We start from the raw sequence: 7,446 nt of genomic DNA, 5'->3' as shown, positions 1-7,446 counted from the left end.
CACGTTAGGACTCATCCATGCAGTTATCTCTAGCCACCTTGATTGCTGTAACAGTATCTTCACAAGTTTACCTAAAAAATCAATCAGACAAATGCAGCTGATCCAGAACACTGCTGCTCATGTTCTCACTAAAACCAAGAAAATAGAGCACATTACATTACCCCAGTTTTAAAGTCATTGCACTGGCTCCCTGTAGGTCAGAGAACAGACTTTAAAGTGCTTTTATTAGTTTATAAATCCTTGAATGGGTTAGCACCAGAGTACATTAGAGATCTGCTATCATGGTACAAACCATCTAGATCAGTTAGGTCCTCCAGCTCTAGTTTACTGACTGTCTCTAGAACCAGAACTAAACAGGGAGAAGCAGCTTCTAGTTTCTATGCTCCTCACATCTGGAACACACTATCGGGAGAAAGCAAAGCTGCAGAGACACTGAACTCTTTTAAGTCTAAAATTATGAGTAACTGATCCTATTATGGCTTTCTACTTGCTCGTTTTAATTTTCATACAAATTATTGTCTTGATTATTGTTTTATTGTAAATGTTTTCTTGTATTTTAACTTTTAAAGTGATTTATGTTCTATTTTATGTGTTTTAATTTTAATCATGTGAAGCACCTTGAATTGCCTTGTGCTGAAAGTGTGCTATACAAATAAAATTTGCCTTGCCTTGCCTGGGAACCATACATACAGAGACCATCCATTCACCTTTTCTGCACCGCACTAAGACACGGTGGGTGCAACCACAGGTCTCAAATTTGGACTCATCAGACCAAAGCAAAGATTTTAACTGGTCTGATGTCCATTCCTTGTGTTTCTTGTCTCGGATGAGAGGTGAAACGTCTTCAAGGAACTTAAAGAAGTCCAGATGCTTTTCTTTCCAAGTTCCTTAGACATCTGACTAAAGACCATTTTCTGTAGATCTGATCTACCTGTGTCATTCTACTCTGGTTTGTGTCTTTATGTTTATTTCTTGTAGAAAGTCCATTGCTAGCCTAACTAGATGACAGAAACCATGGTTAGTTTGCTTTGTAACACTAGTTTACATGGTTTATTAACATTGGTTGTCACTATTTTCCACAGAAGAAAGGCTTCAAAAGATCATCACCTTAAATGACAGCAACTGGATAGTACTTCGTGTTCAGGGTGGTAAGAAATCTTCTGAATCTGTTGGAATAAACAACATCAGATTTTTCATCCGTGCTTGAGTTAAATCAGCTAACTGCACCAACTTGAGTTGCTGAACAGTCCTCAGCTCCTGCTTCCTCCACAGAAGGAAATATGTGTGATGTAAAGCTTCCAGTGGCCCCTTAACTTTCAGCCATGAGTTGTTAGAAGTGTTGTCACAAGATTAAAATAATCCATAAGTTTACATCACAGCATTGCCTACTAATATAAGTTTTCTGAAATGTTAGAGAATGAAGATGGTTAGCAGCAAGTTATTGCAATACTTGAAGAAGTAGGGATGAGGAGCTGAGTGGAGTAGAAATAATGGCAGACAGTTGCACAATGGTGATGGAGTCTGATGGCTGAGACGCTGTCATGCCGGAGGCTTAAAGGGTCAGTGAGTATAAATTGGTGGCATCATATAACAATTAAAATTGAATAGCCCCCAACTGTGTTGGGACAACCTATGATGTCTGTAACATAAACATAACATTACAAAAGTTTGGTGAAAGGTGGAGGGCTCTGTGTAAGAGAACCTGTTTCCTGGAGGGAGATACGGAGAACTCATTATGAGCTGTTGAATGCAAACTTATGATAGTAAGAAATTATTATGAATACTCTGTGTTTGACAATATAAATACATTGTATTGACAGCAGTGTAACAGCACTGATATAATGATCAATGACAGATGTGCAAACAGGTAGCTGCGAGGAGCACCACACCCTTGGATACACAAACAGAGAGACAGTCAACACAAAGGAAGAGATACACAGAAGTGCGTGATAATAAGGCACACTGTGCAAACACTGGTAAAAGGTGAGTGTTCCAGTTCAAATAGGTCTGTACATTTGTTCCATTTTCCAAGCAAAATGGTCCAGAAACAATTGTAACTTGAGCCTATAATGTTTAACACACTTTGCACTGCATTGTCCATCCTCAGGATCAATCAATCAATCAATCAATCTTTATTTATAAAGCACTTTTCATACAGAGAAAATGTAGCACAAAGTGCTTTACATAGTTAAAAGCAGCCCACCCCACCCTCCAACTCACTCCCCACACTCTCAATACACATATATCCCCCCACCCACACACACATACACACACGCGCACACTTAAAGAGTAAAAATTGGGCTGGGCTCGCATGAGCCAAGTGAGGAAACACTATAACAGGGAGCCGTCTGCACCGGGAGCCGGTCACAGACCGCAGCCTCCAGGCTGGGCACACAGCAGGAGGGAGGCAAAGGAGCCCCCCAGCCAGGCTGAGAGGACCCCAGAGACCCAGCAGCCACGGTCAATAACAGCCCCGGTGCAGAGAGCGCCCTCCGAGGAAACACTGGAGATATGACGCAATACAATATATATAGGGTAAAATGATAAAATAAATAAGAACAGGATACAATATAAATATAAATAGAATAAGAAGATTAAAAAATGAATAAGAATAAAATCAAACAAATATTAGGTAAATCCTAAATTAATAATAGAATAACAGGATAGAATAAATAAGCATAAAATAAATAAACGCTAAGTAAAAGCTAAATTAAAAAGGTGGGTCTTGAGCCTGTTCTTGAAAACATGTACGTTCTCTGCGGCCCTGAGCTCCTCCGGCAGGCTGTTCCACAGACGAGGACCATACCACTGAAACGCTGCCTCTCCGTGAGTATGTGTCCTGACTTTAGGGACAATCAAAAGGCCAGTACCAGAGGACCTCAGGGTCCGCGAGGGTTCGTATGGTAAAAGCAGATCTGAGAGATAGGAAGGCCCAAGACCATTAAGACATTTAAAAACCAATAAAAGAACTTTAAAATCGATCCTGAAACACACGGGGAGCCAGTGCAGCGATTCTAAAACCGGTGTAATGTGGGCCCGCCCTCTGGTCTTCGTCAGCACACGAGCTGCCGAGTTTTGCAAGAGTTGTAAAGTTGAAATATTCTTCTTAGGAAGACCAGAGAGCAGGGCATTACAGTAATCAATGCGACTGGTAATAAAAGCATGCATCAGCATCTCCGTGTTGGCCCGAGAGAGAATAGGGCGGACTCTGGCTATATTTTTTAGATGATAAAATCCAATTTTAGTTACATGTTTAATATGTGGGATAAAACCAAGCTCAGAGTCAAAAATAACACCCAGGTTTTTCACTTGTAGCGAAGGACATAGTGAAAATGCCTCTAATTTAGACAAGAGTTTCTCTCTCTGAGCCTCAGGACCGACAATTAAAACTTCAGTTTTGTCCTGGTTAAGTTGTAAAAAGTTTTCTGCCATCCAAGATCTTATATCCAAGATACAGTTAAAGAGGGCATCCATTTGTCTGGTGTCATCAGGAGACACGGAGATGTACAGCTGCGTGTCATCAGCGTAACTGTGGAAGTTCACTCCATGCCTCCTGATGACACCACCGAGAGGGAGCATATACAAATTAAAAAGTACAGGGCCTAGAACCGACCCTTGAGGCACACCACATGTCATTTTATGGATCTTAGAGGAGCATGTATCCATACTCACCATAAAAGTTCTGTCAGAGAGATAGGAAGTGAACCAGCTGTGTACAGCACCAGAGAGGCCCACCATGTGTTTCAGTCTGTTTAAAAGAATAGCGTGGTCTACTGTATCAAAGGCTGCGCTTAGATCCAGTAGCACCAGGACTGAGAGCTTTTGGGAGTCCCAGTTACATCTAAGATCATTTAAAACCTTTAGGAGAGCCGTCTCTGTGCTGTGGTTCACCCTAAATCCAGACTGGAATATCTCCAGGATCTGTCTATCATTGAGAAAATCAGTAATCTGAGTAAAAACAAGTTTTTCTAAGACTTTACTTAAAAATGGTAAGTTGGATACAGGTCTGTAGTTATTAAAATCATTACAATCCAAATTGCTCTTCTTCAGAAGGGGCCTCACCACCGCCGTTTTAAAGGCAGCAGGGAAGACACCCAACTGAAGAGAGCAATTCATCATGCATAAAAGCTCAGCCTCAAAAAATCCATAAAGTGTTTTAAAGAGTGAAGAAGGAATTGGATCTAAAAGACATGTGGTGGGTCTCACTGTGGAGAAATTTGAAGTAAATTAGCAGTGGGTCATTTTTTGCTTAAAATTCTTTCAAATATTAGGTTTGGGCAAGCCAATCCAGTGAGTAATATTCTGTCATTGTAGCAATTTCCACTAAACCGTGATAACAGGGTTCTTGCTGATCGGAGTTGGCTTAGCCCTGGTTTATCGGAGAAATAAGAGAGCGAAACCGGCTGTTCAAACCCCCCCAAGGCTGCCCGCTGGAATCAAAGCGATGGGACGAGGCGCGACCTCTCACAACGAACGTAATATGGTTAACACCTTGGAGACGCTTACAGCTGCTGTGTAAACACCAGCAAGACATCAGGAACTGCTGCGTTCTGGCCTTCACAGAGACATGGCTGGAGCCCAGCGTCCCCGACTGCGCCATCACGCCGGATGGATTCACTGTTTACCGGGGAGACCGAACGAAGGACTCAGGCAAGAAAAGGGGAGGAGGGGTGTGCTTTATGGTTAACTCCTTGTGGGCTAGAGATGTGTGTATCTTAAAAACTTACTGCTCTCAGAGTCTCGAGCTGCTGACCATTAAAGTCAGGCCTTTTTACCTCCCGAGGGAGTTCAGCTCAGTTCTCCTCTCAGCTGTTTACATTCCCCCACATGCTGATAAGGCTACTGCTATGGACGAACTGTATGACATCATTACTGGACTTGAGAACAAAAATCCAGAAGCTGCCTTTATTGTGCTGGGAGACTTCAACAGAGCCAACATGAAGAAGGTTCTCCCCAAATACTATCAGCACATCTTCTTCCCCACAAGAGGTGATCAAACATTGGACCACTGTTACACTCCATTCAAAGAGTGCTACAAACCCCTTCCCCGCCCAGCTTTTGGTAAGGCAGACCATTGTTCCATTCTGCTGCTGCCTGCATATAGACAAAGACTGAAACAGGAAAAACCAGCTTCCAGGGTCATCTACAAATGGGACAGTGAGGCTGAGGAGGTCCTGCAGGACTGCTTTGACACAACTGACTGGCAGATATTTGTGGATGCAGCTGATGGCAACATCAATGAAATCGCAGACTCTGTCATTGGATATATTGGAAAGTGCATGGATGATACCATCACAAAAACCACTGTCCGCATATATCCAAATCAGAAACCCTGGGTAAATAAAGACGTTCACGCCAAGCTAAAAGTGCGGACCTCTGCCTTTAACTCCGGGGATGCTGATGCATATAAAGCAGCCAGGTACGACCTCCGAAAGTCCATAAAAAAGGCCAGAAAGGACTACAGGGACAAAATGGAGTCCAGCTACCACAGCTTTGACACCAGGCGACTGTGGAATGGACTGCACAGGCAGTGTTCAGTCCACTGCATCTCTCGCAGACGAGCTCAACAACTTCTATGCTCGTTTTGACGCAGACAACAGAGAGCAGATCCTCTACCCTCAGGAGGACAGTGAGGCTGCAACTCTAACTCTGAAAACAGAAGCTGTGAGATGGACCTTTTAAAAAGGTAAATCCTCACAAAGCTCCAGGACCAGACGGCATCCCAGTCCGGCTACTCGGAGTGTGTGCAGACGAGCTGGCAGAGGTGTTCACCAACATCTTCAACCTCTCCCTGAGGCAGTCAGTGGTCCCCACGTCCCTCAAAGCATCCACCATCATTCCCGTTCCCAAAAAATCAGTTGTCTCCTGTCTGAATGACTACCGTCCTGTTGCACTGACATCCGTCATCATGAAGTGCCTGGAGCGGCTGGTCAAAGGTCACATCTGCTCCTCCCTCCCTGACACACTGGACCCCCTTCAGTTTGCCTATCGGACAAACAGAGCCACAGAGGATGCCATCGCCCTGGCAACGCACACCACCCTCACTCACCTGGAGAAAGGGAATACATATGCAAGGATGCTCTTCATCGACTACAGCTCGGCATTTCACACCATCATCCCCTCAAAAATTGCCACGAAGCTCGTCGACCTTGGGCTGGGAACACCGATCTGCAGATGGATTCTAAACTTCCTCACAAACAGGCCCCAGGTGGTGAGAGTTGGTAAGCACACCTCCTCATCACTCATCCTAAACACAGGGACGCCACAGGGTTGTGTGCTTAGCCCCCTCCTATATTCCCTGTTCACACACGACTGTGTTGCTAAACAAGTCCAACATCATCATCAAGTTTGCGGATGACACAACCATCATAGGCCTCATCACAGACAACGATGAGACGGCCTATAGAGAGGAGGTGATGGCACTGTACGAGTGGTGTCTGGAAAATAACCTGACTCTCAACATCAGCAAAACTAGAGAGATGATAGTGGACTACCGGAAACGACCAGTCAGGGAACACCAGCCCATCCACATCAACGGTGTCAAGGTCGAAAGGGTCAGCAGCTTCAAGTTCCTTGGAGTCAACATCACTGAGGACTTCTCCTGGACCCTTCACACAGACACTGCTATCAGGAAAGCTCGCCAGCGGCTTTACTTCCTGAGGAGGCTGAGGAAGTTTAGCATGAATGCCAACATCACATCACCTCAAATTTTTACAGGTGTGCAATTGAGAGCTTGCTGACAAGCTGCATCACAGTTTGGTAGGGAAGCTGCTCTGCCAGCAGCCGTAAATCACTACAGAGGGTGGTGAAGGCAGCAGAGCACATCACTGGCACGAGGCTTCCTGCCATTCAGGACATTTATCTCCAGCGATGCCTCCGTAAAGCACACAGCATCATCAAGGACCACAGCCACCCAGCACATCAGCTGTTCTCCTTGTTACCATCTGGCAGACGTTACAGGAGTCTGTCTGCTCGGACTACAAGACTCAAAAACAGTTTTTACCATCAAGCCATACGACACCTCAACCACAACACTTAAACACACACAACACAGCAAGTACTCTGTTTAATCTGCACTGGTCACTCCACTTTATTGTCATTGATATTTATATTTAAAAGTGCAATACTGTAATTTTCTGCTGCTCATTCCTGTGCAATATCCCATCTGCCCTCCCGTCATATTTCTTTTCAAGATTTTCTTATTTAATCACTAGTGTACATATATTTATATTTATAGATACATATATATTTAGTCATCTTTTCTCTTTTACCATGTCTCTCTAATATTTTGCTCCTTACTATTTTTCTATTTTCTTTATTATTTTCTTTTCTTTTTATTATATTTTCTCCTACTGTATCATCCTGCTGAGTGACTGCTGCTCGTCAAACACATTTCATTGCAATGTTGACCGTGTGCTAACTTGCATATGACAAATAAAACTGAAA

Source organism: Astatotilapia calliptera, chromosome 20 (assembly GCF_900246225.1).
Source record: "Astatotilapia calliptera chromosome 20, fAstCal1.2, whole genome shotgun sequence".
Taxonomy (NCBI): Eukaryota; Metazoa; Chordata; class Actinopteri; order Cichliformes; family Cichlidae; genus Astatotilapia; species Astatotilapia calliptera.
This window is presented reverse-complemented; position numbering follows the sequence as displayed.